Source organism: Rhinoderma darwinii (assembly GCF_050947455.1).
Source record: "Rhinoderma darwinii isolate aRhiDar2 chromosome 5 unlocalized genomic scaffold, aRhiDar2.hap1 SUPER_5_unloc_34, whole genome shotgun sequence".
In the NCBI taxonomy this organism is placed as follows: domain Eukaryota; kingdom Metazoa; phylum Chordata; class Amphibia; order Anura; family Rhinodermatidae; genus Rhinoderma; species Rhinoderma darwinii.
This window is the reverse complement of record NW_027461792.1, coordinates 166,164-182,155: the sequence shown is the minus strand read 5'-3', so window position 1 is coordinate 182,155 and position 15,992 is coordinate 166,164. Positions and strand designations below refer to the sequence as shown.

The window sequence follows — 15,992 nt, the reverse complement described above, 5'->3', positions numbered from 1 at the left end:
TCTGAAGGGATCTCCCCTTTTAATCCCATTATTTCAACACCTGTTGGACAATGCATGAGTGATAATGAGCTCATTGATTAAATGCAATTAATGAATAGATTGCCACCTCTTGTTGTGTGTCGTCTGTGTTTCTGTGTTTCCGGCATTTCACATTGGAACACCTCATTCACCTTCCTTGTCTTCTCTCCGCCCTCCCTTTTAGGTAAGTTAAAGAGCTGCACCTGAGCCAGCCACTGATTGATTGATTGATTGATTGATTGATTGATTGATTGATGCAGCACAACAGTCAAATAGTGGAGTGGAGTAGGGGAACAGCAAACAGCCAATAAAGCAGCCCGCCCGCTCGCCTGCCCGCCACAATGGACCTACCTGTGTACACTAGATGGATGTGATGGAATGTACTGTCGTCCCTACATTTCAAGAAGAAGTAAGAATTGCAGTTGCAACAAAGCCTTGCTTGCCTACAAAGAGAGCAGCAATTTGGATTTGTTACTATGTTACCTAGAAGAATAACAAACTGTGCAAGGATGGAGGTTGTAGGAGCAAGGAGAAGTTGTCTGTAAAGTTGGTGGATGCCTATTTTCCATTTTGCAGTCCCTTGTCTCCCTCTTGTGGCCTCCTGGAGGCAACTAGCTGTGCAAAAAAAAGACAGCCTGGCGGCCGGCTGTTGCAGTGTTGCCCTCTCAGGCAACACTGAGTGACTGACTGAGCCTCACCGTCTTATATAAAGTTCAGACGGAACTTTGCACGTGTCATAGTGGAGCCCTCAGGATTCCAGAGCCAGCTTTCTGACATCATAATGGGGCCTCAGAGATAAAAGCCTGGGCCCAGGCAGTGTTGGTCAGTGCTGCTCAGCAGGCAGCACTGGACTGGACTGGATTACAGCTGATACAAGGTGTGAAGGAACAAGGGGTGGCTGTGGGCATGCACTTGCTGCCGCTGCCAGTGTTTATTTGCATGGCAGCAGGGCATTTGGGCGTTGCCAGGAAGGCGTTTTTATGTAGATTCCTCCTCTTTCAGCACTGCATTGTGGTGCAAGCAAAAGAAGCAAATCCTGTCTGGCTTCCTCTCCGGCCTTTATTCACCTCCCGTGTAGCTGTGAGTGTGTGAGCCTGCAGGGCCCCATGGAATTGCCTAGAAGTAGGCTGAATCGCTGCAAGGGCTGAACAGCAGTATCGGGCAGGCTCGGGCAACGCGCGGCCCGTTCGGGTTATCGCTTCTCGGCCTTTTGGCTAAGATCAAGTGTAGTATCTGTTCTTATCAGTTTAATATCTGATACGTCCCCTATCTGGGGACCATATATTAAATGGATTTTTAGAACAGGGAGATGGAAATAGAGCTTGCTCTGTCCACTCCACGCATTGACCTGGTATTGCAGTATTTCCAGGACCGGTGCACCCTTTCCTTATGTGTTGACTAAAAGCAGATTCCAAAAGTGTTTTTTGTCTTTGCTATTGTTTCTGTCTTTCTGAAGGGATCTCCCCTTTTAATCCCATTATTTCAACACCTGTTGGACAATGCATGAGTGATAATGAGCTCATTGATTAAATGCAATTAATGAATAGATTGCCACCTCTTGTTGTGTGTCGTCTGTGTTTCTGTGTTTCCGGCATTTCACATTGGAACACCTCATTCACCTTCCTTGTCTTCTCTCCGCCCTCCCTTTTAGGTAAGTTAAAGAGCTGCACCTGAGCCAGCCACTGATTGATTGATTGATTGATTGATTGATTGATTGATTGATTGATTGATTGATTGATTGATGCAGCACAACAGTCAAATAGTGGAGTGGAGTAGGGGAACAGCAAACAGCCAATAAAGCAGCCCGCCCGCTCGCCTGCCCGCCACAATGGACCTACCTGTGTACACTAGATGGATGTGATGGAATGTACTGTCGTCCCTACATTTCAAGAAGAAGTAAGAATTGCAGTTGCAACAAAGCCTTGCTTGCCTACAAAGAGAGCAGCAATTTGGATTTGTTACTATGTTACCTAGAAGAATAACAAACTGTGCAAGGATGGAGGTTGTAGGAGCAAGGAGAAGTTGTCTGTAAAGTTGGTGGATGCCTATTTTCCATTTTGCAGTCCCTTGTCTCCCTCTTGTGGCCTCCTGGAGGCAACTAGCTGTGCAAAAAAAAGACAGCCTGGCGGCCGGCTGTTGCAGTGTTGCCCTCTCAGGCAACACTGAGTGACTGACTGAGCCTCACCGTCTTATATAAAGTTCAGACGGAACTTTGCACGTGTCATAGTGGAGCCCTCAGGATTCCAGAGCCAGCTTTCTGACATCATAATGGGGCCTCAGAGATAAAAGCCTGGGCCCAGGCAGTGTTGGTCAGTGCTGCTCAGCAGGCAGCACTGGACTGGACTGGATTACAGCTGATACAAGGTGTGAAGGAACAAGGGGTGGCTGTGGGCATGCACTTGCTGCCGCTGCCAGTGTTTATCTGCATGGCAGCAGGGCATTTGGGCGTTGCCAGGAAGGTGTTTTTATGTAGATTCCTCCTCTTTCAGCACTGCATTGTGGTGCAAGCAAAATAAGCAAATCCTGTCTGGCTTCCTCTCCGGCCTTTATTCACCTCCCCGTGTAGCTGTGAGTGTGTGAGCCTGCAGGGCCCCATGGAATTGCCTAGAAGTAGGCTGAATCGCTGCAAGGGCTGAACAGCAGTATCGGGCAGGCTCGGGCAACGCGCGGCCCGTTCGGGTTATCGCTTCTCGGCCTTTTGGCTAAGATCAAGTGTAGTATCTGTTCTTATCAGTTTAATATCTGATACGTCCCCTATCTGGGGACCATATATTAAATGGATTTTTAGAACAGGGAGATGGAAATAGAGCTTGCTCTGTCCACTCCACGCATTGACCTGGTATTGCAGTATTTCCAGGACCGGTGCACCCTTTCCTTATGTGTTGACTAAAAGCAGATTCCAAAAGTGTTTTTTGTCTTTGCTATTGTTTCTGTCTTTCTGAAGGGATCTCCCCTTTTAATCCCATTATTTCAACACCTGTTGGACAATGCATGAGTGATAATGAGCTCATTGATTAAATGCAATTAATGAATAGATTGCCACCTCTTGTTGTGTGTCGTCTGTGTTTCTGTGTTTCCGGCATTTCACATTGGAACACCTCATTCACCTTCCTTGTCTTCTCTCCGCCCTCCCTTTTAGGTAAGTTAAAGAGCTGCACCTGAGCCAGCCACTGATTGATTGATTGATTGATTGATTGATTGATTGATTGATTGATTGATTGATTGATGCAGCACAACAGTCAAATAGTGGAGTGGAGTAGGGGAACAGCAAACAGCCAATAAAGCAGCCCGCCCGCTCGCCTGCCCGCCACAATGGACCTACCTGTGTACACTAGATGGATGTGATGGAATGTACTGTCGTCCCTACATTTCAAGAAGAAGTAAGAATTGCAGTTGCAACAAAGCCTTGCTTGCCTACAAAGAGAGCAGCAATTTGGATTTGTTACTATGTTACCTAGAAGAATAACAAACTGTGCAAGGATGGAGGTTGTAGGAGCAAGGAGAAGTTGTCTGTAAAGTTGGTGGATGCCTATTTTCCATTTTGCAGTCCCTTGTCTCCCTCTTGTGGCCTCCTGGAGGCAACTAGCTGTGCAAAAAAAAGACAGCCTGGCGGCCGGCTGTTGCAGTGTTGCCCTCTCAGGCAACACTGAGTGACTGACTGAGCCTCACCGTCTTATATAAAGTTCAGACGGAACTTTGCACGTGTCATAGTGGAGCCCTCAGGATTCCAGAGCCAGCTTTCTGACATCATAATGGGGCCTCAGAGATAAAAGCCTGGGCCCAGGCAGTGTTGGTCAGTGCTGCTCAGCAGGCAGCACTGGACTGGACTGGATTACAGCTGATACAAGGTGTGAAGGAACAAGGGGTGGCTGTGGGCATGCACTTGCTGCCGCTGCCAGTGTTTATCTGCATGGCAGCAGGGCATTTGGGCGTTGCCAGGAAGGCGTTTTTATGTAGATTCCTCCTCTTTCAGCACTGCATTGTGGTGCAAGCAAAAGAAGCAAATCCTGTCTGGCTTCCTCTCCGGCCTTTATTCACCTCCCGTGTAGCTGTGAGTGTGTGAGCCTGCAGGGCCCCATGGAATTGCCTAGAAGTAGGCTGAATCGCTGCAAGGGCTGAACAGCAGTATCGGGCAGGCTCGGGCAACGCGCGGCCCGTTCGGGTTATCGCTTCTCGGCCTTTTGGCTAAGATCAAGTGTAGTATCTGTTCTTATCAGTTTAATATCTGATACGTCCCCTATCTGGGGACCATATATTAAATGGATTTTTAGAACAGGGAGATGGAAATAGAGCTTGCTCTGTCCACTCCACGCATTGACCTGGTATTGCAGTATTTCCAGGACCGGTGCACCCTTTCCTTATGTGTTGACTAAAAGCAGATTCCAAAAGTGTTTTTTGTCTTTGCTATTGTTTCTGTCTTTCTGAAGGGATCTCCCCTTTTAATCCCATTATTTCAACACCTGTTGGACAATGCATGAGTGATAATGAGCTCATTGATTAAATGCAATTAATGAATAGATTGCCACCTCTTGTTGTGTGTCGTCTGTGTTTCTGTGTTTCCGGCATTTCACATTGGAACACCTCATTCACCTTCCTTGTCTTCTCTCCGCCCTCCCTTTTAGGTAAGTTAAAGAGCTGCACCTGAGCCAGCCACTGATTGATTGATTGATTGATTGATTGATTGATTGATTGATTGATTGATTGATTGATGCAGCACAACAGTCAAATAGTGGAGTGGAGTAGGGGAACAGCAAACAGCCAATAAAGCAGCCCGCCCGCTCGCCTGCCCGCCACAATGGACCTACCTGTGTACACTAGATGGATGTGATGGAATGTACTGTCGTCCCTACATTTCAAGAAGAAGTAAGAATTGCAGTTGCAACAAAGCCTTGCTTGCCTACAAAGAGAGCAGCAATTTGGATTTGTTACTATGTTACCTAGAAGAATAACAAACTGTGCAAGGATGGAGGTTGTAGGAGCAAGGAGAAGTTGTCTGTAAAGTTGGTGGATGCCTATTTTCCATTTTGCAGTCCCTTGTCTCCCTCTTGTGGCCTCCTGGAGGCAACTAGCTGTGCAAAAAAAAGACAGCCTGGCGGCCGGCTGTTGCAGTGTTGCCCTCTCAGGCAACACTGAGTGACTGACTGAGCCTCACCGTCTTATATAAAGTTCAGACAGAACTTTGCACGTGTCATAGTGGAGCCCTCAGGATTCCAGAGCCAGCTTTCTGACATCATAATGGGGCCTCAGAGATAAAAGCCTGGGCCCAGGCAGTGTTGGTCAGTGCTGCTCAGCAGGCAGCACTGGACTGGACTGGATTACAGCTGATACAAGGTGTGAAGGAACAAGGGGTGGCTGTGGGCATGCACTTGCTGCCGCTGCCAGTGTTTATCTGCATGGCAGCAGGGCATTTGGGCGTTGCCAGGAAGGCGTTTTTATGTAGATTCCTCCTCTTTCAGCACTGCATTGTGGTGCAAGCAAAAGAAGCAAATCCTGTCTGGCTTCCTCTCCGGCCTTTATTCACCTCCCGTGTAGCTGTGAGTGTGTGAGCCTGCAGGGCCCCATGGAATTGCCTAGAAGTAGGCTGAATCGCTGCAAGGGCTGAACAGCAGTATCGGGCAGGCTCGGGCAACGCGCGGCCCGTTCGGGTTATCGCTTCTCGGCCTTTTGGCTAAGATCAAGTGTAGTATCTGTTCTTATCAGTTTAATATCTGATACGTCCCCTATCTGGGGACCATATATTAAATGGATTTTTAGAACAGGGAGATGGAAATAGAGCTTGCTCTGTCCACTCCACGCATTGACCTGGTATTGCAGTATTTCCAGGACCGGTGCACCCTTTCCTTATGTGTTGACTAAAAGCAGATTCCAAAAGTGTTTTTTGTCTTTGCTATTGTTTCTGTCTTTCTGAAGGGATCTCCCCTTTTAATCCCATTATTTCAACACCTGTTGGACAATGCATGAGTGATAATGAGCTCATTGATTAAATGCAATTAATGAATAGATTGCCACCTCTTGTTGTGTGTCGTCTGTGTTTCTGTGTTTCCGGCATTTCACATTGGAACACCTCATTCACCTTCCTTGTCTTCTCTCCGCCCTCCCTTTTAGGTAAGTTAAAGAGCTGCACCTGAGCCAGCCACTGATTGATTGATTGATTGATTGATTGATTGATTGATTGATTGATTGATTGATTGATTGATTGCAGCACAACAGTCAAATAGTGGAGTGGAGTAGGGGAACAGCAAACAGCCAATAAAGCAGCCCGCCCGCTCGCCTGCCCGCCACAATGGACCTACCTGTGTACACTAGATGGATGTGATGGAATGTACTGTCGTCCCTACATTTCAAGAAGAAGTAAGAATTGCAGTTGCAACAAAGCCTTGCTTGCCTACAAAGAGAGCAGCAATTTGGATTTGTTACTATGTTACCTAGAAGAATAACAAACTGTGCAAGGATGGAGGTTGTAGGAGCAAGGAGAAGTTGTCTGTAAAGTTGGTGGATGCCTATTTTCCATTTTGCAGTCCCTTGTCTCCCTCTTGTGGCCTCCTGGAGGCAACTAGCTGTGCAAAAAAAAGACAGCCTGGCGGCCGGCTGTTGCAGTGTTGCCCTCTCAGGCAACACTGAGTGACTGACTGAGCCTCACCGTCTTATATAAAGTTCAGACGGAACTTTGCACGTGTCATAGTGGAGCCCTCAGGATTCCAGAGCCAGCTTTCTGACATCATAATGGGGCCTCAGAGATAAAAGCCTGGGCCCAGGCAGTGTTGGTCAGTGCTGCTCAGCAGGCAGCACTGGACTGGACTGGATTACAGCTGATACAAGGTGTGAAGGAACAAGGGGTGGCTGTGGGCATGCACTTGCTGCCGCTGCCAGTGTTTATCTGCATGGCAGCAGGGCATTTGGGCGTTGCCAGGAAGGCGTTTTTATGTAGATTCCTCCTCTTTCAGCACTGCATTGTGGTGCAAGCAAAAGAAGCAAATCCTGTCTGGCTTCCTCTCCGGCCTTTATTCACCTCCCGTGTAGCTGTGAGTGTGTGAGCCTGCAGGGCCCCATGGAATTGCCTAGAAGTAGGCTGAATCGCTGCAAGGGCTGAACAGCAGTATCGGGCAGGCTCGGGCAACGCGCGGCCCGTTCGGGTTATCGCTTCTCGGCCTTTTGGCTAAGATCAAGTGTAGTATCTGTTCTTATCAGTTTAATATCTGATACGTCCCCTATCTGGGGACCATATATTAAATGGATTTTTAGAACAGGGAGATGGAAATAGAGCTTGCTCTGTCCACTCCACGCATTGACCTGGTATTGCAGTATTTCCAGGACCGGTGCACCCTTTCCTTATGTGTTGACTAAAAGCAGATTCCAAAAGTGTTTTTTGTCTTTGCTATTGTTTCTGTCTTTCTGAAGGGATCTCCCCTTTTAATCCCATTATTTCAACACCTGTTGGACAATGCATGAGTGATAATGAGCTCATTGATTAAATGCAATTAATGAATAGATTGCCACCTCTTGTTGTGTGTCGTCTGTGTTTCTGTGTTTCCGGCATTTCACATTGGAACACCTCATTCACCTTCCTTGTCTTCTCTCCGCCCTCCCTTTTAGGTAAGTTAAAGAGCTGCACCTGAGCCAGCCACTGATTGATTGATTGATTGATTGATTGATTGATTGATTGATTGATTGATTGATGCAGCACAACAGTCAAATAGTGGAGTGGAGTAGGGGAACAGCAAACAGCCAATAAAGCAGCCCGCCCGCTCGCCTGCCCGCCACAATGGACCTACCTGTGTACACTAGATGGATGTGATGGAATGTACTGTCGTCCCTACATTTCAAGAAGAAGTAAGAATTGCAGTTGCAACAAAGCCTTGCTTGCCTACAAAGAGAGCAGCAATTTGGATTTGTTACTATGTTACCTAGAAGAATAACAAACTGTGCAAGGATGGAGGTTGTAGGAGCAAGGAGAAGTTGTCTGTAAAGTTGGTGGATGCCTATTTTCCATTTTGCAGTCCCTTGTCTCCCTCTTGTGGCCTCCTGGAGGCAACTAGCTGTGCAAAAAAAAGACAGCCTGGCGGCCGGCTGTTGCAGTGTTGCCCTCTCAGGCAACACTGAGTGACTGACTGAGCCTCACCGTCTTATATAAAGTTCAGACGGAACTTTGCACGTGTCATAGTGGAGCCCTCAGGATTCCAGAGCCAGCTTTCTGACATCATAATGGGGCCTCAGAGATAAAAGCCTGGGCCCAGGCAGTGTTGGTCAGTGCTGCTCAGCAGGCAGCACTGGACTGGACTGGATTACAGCTGATACAAGGTGTGAAGGAACAAGGGGTGGCTGTGGGCATGCACTTGCTGCCGCTGCCAGTGTTTATCTGCATGGCAGCAGGGCATTTGGGCGTTGCCAGGAAGGCGTTTTTATGTAGATTCCTCCTCTTTCAGCACTGCATTGTGGTGCAAGCAAAAGAAGCAAATCCTGTCTGGCTTCCTCTCCGGCCTTTATTCACCTCCCGTGTAGCTGTGAGTGTGTGAGCCTGCAGGGCCCCATGGAATTGCCTAGAAGTAGGCTGAATCGCTGCAAGGGCTGAACAGCAGTATCGGGCAGGCTCGGGCAACGCGCGGCCCGTTCGGGTTATCGCTTCTCGGCCTTTTGGCTAAGATCAAGTGTAGTATCTGTTCTTATCAGTTTAATATCTGATACGTCCCCTATCTGGGGACCATATATTAAATGGATTTTTAGAACAGGGAGATGGAAATAGAGCTTGCTCTGTCCACTCCACGCATTGACCTGGTATTGCAGTATTTCCAGGACCGGTGCACCCTTTCCTTATGTGTTGACTAAAAGCAGATTCCAAAAGTGTTTTTTGTCTTTGCTATTGTTTCTGTCTTTCTGAAGGGATCTCCCCTTTTAATCCCATTATTTCAACACCTGTTGGACAATGCATGAGTGATAATGAGCTCATTGATTAAATGCAATTAATGAATAGATTGCCACCTCTTGTTGTGTGTCGTCTGTGTTTCTGTGTTTCCGGCATTTCACATTGGAACACCTCATTCACCTTCCTTGTCTTCTCTCCGCCCTCCCTTTTAGGTAAGTTAAAGAGCTGCACCTGAGCCAGCCACTGATTGATTGATTGATTGATTGATTGATTGATTGATTGATTGATGCAGCACAACAGTCAAATAGTGGAGTGGAGTAGGGGAACAGCAAACAGCCAATAAAGCAGCCCGCCCGCTCGCCTGCCCGCCACAATGGACCTACCTGTGTACACTAGATGGATGTGATGGAATGTACTGTCGTCCCTACATTTCAAGAACAAGTAAGAATTGCAGTTGCAACAAAGCCTTGCTTGCCTACAAAGAGAGCAGCAATTTGGATTTGTTACTATGTTACCTAGAAGAATAACAAACTGTGCAAGGATGGAGGTTGTAGGAGCAAGGAGAAGTTGTCTGTAAAGTTGGTGGATGCCTATTTTCCATTTTGCAGTCCCTTGTCTCCCTCTTGTGGCCTCCTGGAGGCAACTAGCTGTGCAAAAAAAAGACAGCCTGGCGGCCGGCTGTTGCAGTGTTGCCCTCTCAGGCAACACTGAGTGACTGACTGAGCCTCACCGTCTTATATAAAGTTCAGACGGAACTTTGCACGTGTCATAGTGGAGCCCTCAGGATTCCAGAGCCAGCTTTCTGACATCATAATGGGGCCTCAGAGATAAAAGCCTGGGCCCAGGCAGTGTTGGTCAGTGCTGCTCAGCAGGCAGCACTGGACTGGACTGGATTACAGCTGATACAAGGTGTGAAGGAACAAGGGGTGGCTGTGGGCATGCACTTGCTGCCGCTGCCAGTGTTTATCTGCATGGCAGCAGGGCATTTGGGCGTTGCCAGGAAGGCGTTTTTATGTAGATTCCTCCTCTTTCAGCACTGCATTGTGGTGCAAGCAAAAGAAGCAAATCCTGTCTGGCTTCCTCTCCGGCCTTTATTCACCTCCCGTGTAGCTGTGAGTGTGTGAGCCTGCAGGGCCCCATGGAATTGCCTAGAAGTAGGCTGAATCGCTGCAAGGGCTGAACAGCAGTATCGGGCAGGCTCGGGCAACGCGCGGCCCGTTCGGGTTATCGCTTCTCGGCCTTTTGGCTAAGATCAAGTGTAGTATCTGTTCTTATCAGTTTAATATCTGATACGTCCCCTATCTGGGGACCATATATTAAATGGATTTTTAGAACAGGGAGATGGAAATAGAGCTTGCTCTGTCCACTCCACGCATTGACCTGGTATTGCAGTATTTCCAGGACCGGTGCACCCTTTCCTTATGTGTTGACTAAAAGCAGATTCCAAAAGTGTTTTTTGTCTTTGCTATTGTTTCTGTCTTTCTGAAGGGATCTCCCCTTTTAATCCCATTATTTCAACACCTGTTGGACAATGCATGAGTGATAATGAGCTCATTGATTAAATGCAATTAATGAATAGATTGCCACCTCTTGTTGTGTGTCGTCTGTGTTTCTGTGTTTCCGGCATTTCACATTGGAACACCTCATTCACCTTCCTTGTCTTCTCTCCGCCCTCCCTTTTAGGTAAGTTAAAGAGCTGCACCTGAGCCAGCCACTGATTGATTGATTGATTGATTGATTGATTGATTGATTGATTGATTGATTGATTGATTGATTGATGCAGCACAACAGTCAAATAGTGGAGTGGAGTAGGGGAACAGCAAACAGCCAATAAAGCAGCCCGCCCGCTCGCCTGCCCGCCACAATGGACCTACCTGTGTACACTAGATGGATGTGATGGAATGTACTGTCGTCCCTACATTTCAAGAAGAAGTAAGAATTGCAGTTGCAACAAAGCCTTGCTTGCCTACAAAGAGAGCAGCAATTTGGATTTGTTACTATGTTACCTAGAAGAATAACAAACTGTGCAAGGATGGAGGTTGTAGGAGCAAGGAGAAGTTGTCTGTAAAGTTGGTGGATGCCTATTTTCCATTTTGCAGTCCCTTGTCTCCCTCTTGTGGCCTCCTGGAGGCAACTAGCTGTGCAAAAAAAAGACAGCCTGGCGGCCGGCTGTTGCAGTGTTGCCCTCTCAGGCAACACTGAGTGACTGACTGAGCCTCACCGTCTTATATAAAGTTCAGACGGAACTTTGCACGTGTCATAGTGGAGCCCTCAGGATTCCAGAGCCAGCTTTCTGACATCATAATGGGGCCTCAGAGATAAAAGCCTGGGCCCAGGCAGTGTTGGTCAGTGCTGCTCAGCAGGCAGCACTGGACTGGACTGGATTACAGCTGATACAAGGTGTGAAGGAACAAGGGGTGGCTGTGGGCATGCACTTGCTGCCGCTGCCAGTGTTTATCTGCATGGCAGCAGGGCATTTGGGCGTTGCCAGGAAGGCGTTTTTATGTAGATTCCTCCTCTTTCAGCACTGCATTGTGGTGCAAGCAAAAGAAGCAAATCCTGTCTGGCTTCCTCTCCGGCCTTTATTCACCTCCCGTGTAGCTGTGAGTGTGTGAGCCTGCAGGGCCCCATGGAATTGCCTAGAAGTAGGCTGAATCGCTGCAAGGGCTGAACAGCAGTATCGGGCAGGCTCGGGCAACGCGCGGCCCGTTCGGGTTATCGCTTCTCGGCCTTTTGGCTAAGATCAAGTGTAGTATCTGTTCTTATCAGTTTAATATCTGATACGTCCCCTATCTGGGGACCATATATTAAATGGATTTTTAGAACAGGGAGATGGAAATAGAGCTTGCTCTGTCCACTCCACGCATTGACCTGGTATTGCAGTATTTCCAGGACCGGTGCACCCTTTCCTTATGTGTTGACTAAAAGCAGATTCCAAAAGTGTTTTTTGTCTTTGCTATTGTTTCTGTCTTTCTGAAGGGATCTCCCCTTTTAATCCCATTATTTCAACACCTGTTGGACAATGCATGAGTGATAATGAGCTCATTGATTAAATGCAATTAATGAATAGATTGCCACCTCTTGTTGTGTGTCGTCTGTGTTTCTGTGTTTCCGGCATTTCACATTGGAACACCTCATTCACCTTCCTTGTCTTCTCTCCGCCCTCCCTTTTAGGTAAGTTAAAGAGCTGCACCTGAGCCAGCCACTGATTGATTGATTGATTGATTGATTGATTGATTGATTGATTGATTGATGCAGCACAACAGTCAAATAGTGGAGTGGAGTAGGGGAACAGCAAACAGCCAATAAAGCAGCCCGCCCGCTCGCCTGCCCGCCACAATGGACCTACCTGTGTACACTAGATGGATGTGATGGAATGTACTGTCGTCCCTACATTTCAAGAAGAAGTAAGAATTGCAGTTGCAACAAAGCCTTGCTTGCCTACAAAGAGAGCAGCAATTTGGATTTGTTACTATGTTACCTAGAAGAATAACAAACTGTGCAAGGATGGAGGTTGTAGGAGCAAGGAGAAGTTGTCTGTAAAGTTGGTGGATGCCTATTTTCCATTTTGCAGTCCCTTGTCTCCCTCTTGTGGCCTCCTGGAGGCAACTAGCTGTGCAAAAAAAAGACAGCCTGGCGGCCGGCTGTTGCAGTGTTGCCCTCTCAGGCAACACTGAGTGACTGACTGAGCCTCACCGTCTTATATAAAGTTCAGACGGAACTTTGCACGTGTCATAGTGGAGCCCTCAGGATTCCAGAGCCAGCTTTCTGACATCATAATGGGGCCTCAGAGATAAAAGCCTGGGCCCAGGCAGTGTTGGTCAGTGCTGCTCAGCAGGCAGCACTGGACTGGACTGGATTACAGCTGATACAAGGTGTGAAGGAACAAGGGGTGGCTGTGGGCATGCACTTGCTGCCGCTGCCAGTGTTTATCTGCATGGCAGCAGGGCATTTGGGCGTTGCCAGGAAGGCGTTTTTATGTAGATTCCTCCTCTTTCAGCACTGCATTGTGGTGCAAGCAAAAGAAGCAAATCCTGTCTGGCTTCCTCTCCGGCCTTTATTCACCTCCCGTGTAGCTGTGAGTGTGTGAGCCTGCAGGGCCCCATGGAATTGCCTAGAAGTAGGCTGAATCGCTGCAAGGGCTGAACAGCAGTATCGGGCAGGCTCGGGCAACGCGCGGCCCGTTCGGGTTATCGCTTCTCGGCCTTTTGGCTAAGATCAAGTGTAGTATCTGTTCTTATCAGTTTAATATCTGATACGTCCCCTATCTGGGGACCATATATTAAATGGATTTTTAGAACAGGGAGATGGAAATAGAGCTTGCTCTGTCCACTCCACGCATTGACCTGGTATTGCAGTATTTCCAGGACCGGTGCACCCTTTCCTTATGTGTTGACTAAAAGCAGATTCCAAAAGTGTTTTTTGTCTTTGCTATTGTTTCTGTCTTTCTGAAGGGATCTCCCCTTTTAATCCCATTATTTCAACACCTGTTGGACAATGCATGAGTGATAATGAGCTCATTGATTAAATGCAATTAATGAATAGATTGCCACCTCTTGTTGTGTGTCTTCTGTGTTTCTGTGTTTCCGGCATTTCACATTGGAACACCTCATTCACCTTCCTTGTCTTCTCTCCGCCCTCCCTTTTAGGTAAGTTAAAGAGCTGCACCTGAGCCAGCCACTGATTGATTGATTGATTGATTGATTGATTGATTGATTGATTGATTGATTGATTGATTGATGCAGCACAACAGTCAAATAGTGGAGTGGAGTAGGGGAACAGCAAACAGCCAATAAAGCAGCCCGCCCGCTCGCCTGCCCGCCACAATGGACCTACCTGTGTACACTAGATGGATGTGATGGAATGTACTGTCGTCCCTACATTTCAAGAAGAAGTAAGAATTGCAGTTGCAACAAAGCCTTGCTTGCCTACAAAGAGAGCAGCAATTTGGATTTGTTACTATGTTACCTAGAAGAATAACAAACTGTGCAAGGATGGAGGTTGTAGGAGCAAGGAGAAGTTGTCTGTAAAGTTGGTGGATGCCTATTTTCCATTTTGCAGTCCCTTGTCTCCCTCTTGTGGCCTCCTGGAGGCAACTAGCTGTGCAAAAAAAAGACAGCCTGGCGGCCGGCTGTTGCAGTGTTGCCCTCTCAGGCAACACTGAGTGACTGACTGAGCCTCACCGTCTTATATAAAGTTCAGACGGAACTTTGCACGTGTCATAGTGGAGCCCTCAGGATTCCAGAGCCAGCTTTCTGACATCATAATGGGGCCTCAGAGATAAAAGCCTGGGCCCAGGCAGTGTTGGTCAGTGCTGCTCAGCAGGCAGCACTGGACTGGACTGGATTACAGCTGATACAAGGTGTGAAGGAACAAGGGGTGGCTGTGGGCATGCACTTGCTGCCGCTGCCAGTGTTTATCTGCATGGCAGCAGGGCATTTGGGCGTTGCCAGGAAGGCGTTTTTATGTAGATTCCTCCTCTTTCAGCACTGCATTGTGGTGCAAGCAAAAGAAGCAAATCCTGTCTGGCTTCCTCTCCGGCCTTTATTCACCTCCCGTGTAGCTGTGAGTGTGTGAGCCTGCAGGGCCCCATGGAATTGCCTAGAAGTAGGCTGAATCGCTGCAAGGGCTGAACAGCAGTATCGGGCAGGCTCGGGCAACGCGCGGCCCGTTCGGGTTATCGCTTCTCGGCCTTTTGGCTAAGATCAAGTGTAGTATCTGTTCTTATCAGTTTAATATCTGATACGTCCCCTATCTGGGGACCATATATTAAATGGATTTTTAGAACAGGGAGATGGAAATAGAGCTTGCTCTGTCCACTCCACGCATTGACCTGGTATTGCAGTATTTCCAGGACCGGTGCACCCTTTCCTTATGTGTTGACTAAAAGCAGATTCCAAAAGTGTTTTTTGTCTTTGCTATTGTTTCTGTCTTTCTGAAGGGATCTCCCCTTTTAATCCCATTATTTCAACACCTGTTGGACAATGCATGAGTGATAATGAGCTCATTGATTAAATGCAATTAATGAATAGATTGCCACCTCTTGTTGTGTGTCGTCTGTGTTTCTGTGTTTCCGGCATTTCACATTGGAACACCTCATTCACCTTCCTTGTCTTCTCTCCGCCCTCCCTTTTAGGTAAGTTAAAGAGCTGCACCTGAGCCAGCCACTGATTGATTGATTGATTGATTGATTGATTGATTGATTGATTGATTGATTGATTGATTGATTGATGCAGCACAACAGTCAAATAGTGGAGTGGAGTAGGGGAACAGCAAACAGCCAATAAAGCAGCCCGCCCGCTCGCCTGCCCGCCACAATGGACCTACCTGTGTACACTAGATGGATGTGATGGAATGTACTGTCGTCCCTACATTTCAAGAAGAAGTAAGAATTGCAGTTGCAACAAAGCCTTGCTTGCCTACAAAGAGAGCAGCAATTTGGATTTGTTACTATGTTACCTAGAAGAATAACAAACTGTGCAAGGATGGAGGTTGTAGGAGCAAGGAGAAGTTGTCTGTAAAGTTGGTGGATGCCTATTTTCCATTTTGCAGTCCCTTGTCTCCCTCTTGTGGCCTCCTGGAGGCAACTAGCTGTGCAAAAAAAAGACAGCCTGGCGGCCGGCTGTTGCAGTGTTGCCCTCTCAGGCAACACTGAGTGACTGACTGAGCCTCACCGTCTTATATAAAGTTCAGACGGAACTTTGCACGTGTCATAGTGGAGCCCTCAGGATTCCAGAGCCAGCTTTCTGACATCATAATGGGGCCTCAGAGATAAAAGCCTGGGCCCAGGCAGTGTTGGTCAGTGCTGCTCAGCAGGCAGCACTGGACTGGACTGGATTACAGCTGATACAAGGTGTGAAGGAACAAGGGGTGGCTGTGGGCATGCACTTGCTGCCGCTGCCAGTGTTTATCTGCATGGCAGCAGGGCATTTGGGCGTTGCCAGGAAGGCGTTTTTATGTAGATTCCTCCTCTTTCAGCACTGCATTGTGGTGCAAGCAAAAGAAGCAAATCCTGTCTGGCTTCCTCTCCGGCCTTTATTCACCTCCCGTGTAGCTGTGAGTGTGTGAGCCTGCAGGGCCCCATGGAATTGCCTAGAAGTAGGCTGAATCGCTG

At 47.8% G+C, this 15,992-nt stretch overlaps 10 non-coding genes across 10 annotated transcripts; all 10 read left to right on the top strand.

Annotated features, from left to right (window-relative positions):
* The first annotated feature begins 1,212 nt into the window (after positions 1 to 1,212).
* On the top strand, positions 1,213 to 1,403 carry LOC142690461 (U2 spliceosomal RNA). Its single transcript, XR_012859232.1, has one exon. It is a non-coding gene; the product is annotated as a U2 spliceosomal RNA (small nuclear RNA).
* Positions 1,404 to 2,700: 1,297 nt separating this feature from the next.
* Positions 2,701 to 2,891, top strand: LOC142690460 (U2 spliceosomal RNA). The gene has a single exon (XR_012859231.1). It is a non-coding gene; the product is annotated as a U2 spliceosomal RNA (small nuclear RNA).
* A 1,292-nt stretch (positions 2,892 to 4,183) lies between these two features.
* Positions 4,184 to 4,374, top strand: LOC142690459 (U2 spliceosomal RNA). Its single transcript, XR_012859230.1, has one exon. It is a non-coding gene; the product is annotated as a U2 spliceosomal RNA (small nuclear RNA).
* Positions 4,375 to 5,666: 1,292 nt separating this feature from the next.
* LOC142690458 (U2 spliceosomal RNA) lies at positions 5,667 to 5,857 on the top strand. The gene has a single exon (XR_012859229.1). It is a non-coding gene; the product is annotated as a U2 spliceosomal RNA (small nuclear RNA).
* A 1,297-nt stretch (positions 5,858 to 7,154) lies between these two features.
* Positions 7,155 to 7,345, top strand: LOC142690456 (U2 spliceosomal RNA). The gene has a single exon (XR_012859227.1). It is a non-coding gene; the product is annotated as a U2 spliceosomal RNA (small nuclear RNA).
* A 1,288-nt stretch (positions 7,346 to 8,633) lies between these two features.
* LOC142690454 (U2 spliceosomal RNA) lies at positions 8,634 to 8,824 on the top strand. The gene has a single exon (XR_012859226.1). It is a non-coding gene; the product is annotated as a U2 spliceosomal RNA (small nuclear RNA).
* A 1,280-nt stretch (positions 8,825 to 10,104) lies between these two features.
* Positions 10,105 to 10,295, top strand: LOC142690453 (U2 spliceosomal RNA). The gene has a single exon (XR_012859225.1). It is a non-coding gene; the product is annotated as a U2 spliceosomal RNA (small nuclear RNA).
* Positions 10,296 to 11,595: 1,300 nt separating this feature from the next.
* LOC142690452 (U2 spliceosomal RNA) lies at positions 11,596 to 11,786 on the top strand. The gene has a single exon (XR_012859224.1). It is a non-coding gene; the product is annotated as a U2 spliceosomal RNA (small nuclear RNA).
* Positions 11,787 to 13,070: 1,284 nt separating this feature from the next.
* LOC142690451 (U2 spliceosomal RNA) lies at positions 13,071 to 13,261 on the top strand. Its single transcript, XR_012859223.1, has one exon. It is a non-coding gene; the product is annotated as a U2 spliceosomal RNA (small nuclear RNA).
* A 1,296-nt stretch (positions 13,262 to 14,557) lies between these two features.
* Positions 14,558 to 14,748, top strand: LOC142690450 (U2 spliceosomal RNA). The gene has a single exon (XR_012859222.1). It is a non-coding gene; the product is annotated as a U2 spliceosomal RNA (small nuclear RNA).
* The last annotated feature ends 1,244 nt before the right edge of the window (positions 14,749 to 15,992 follow it).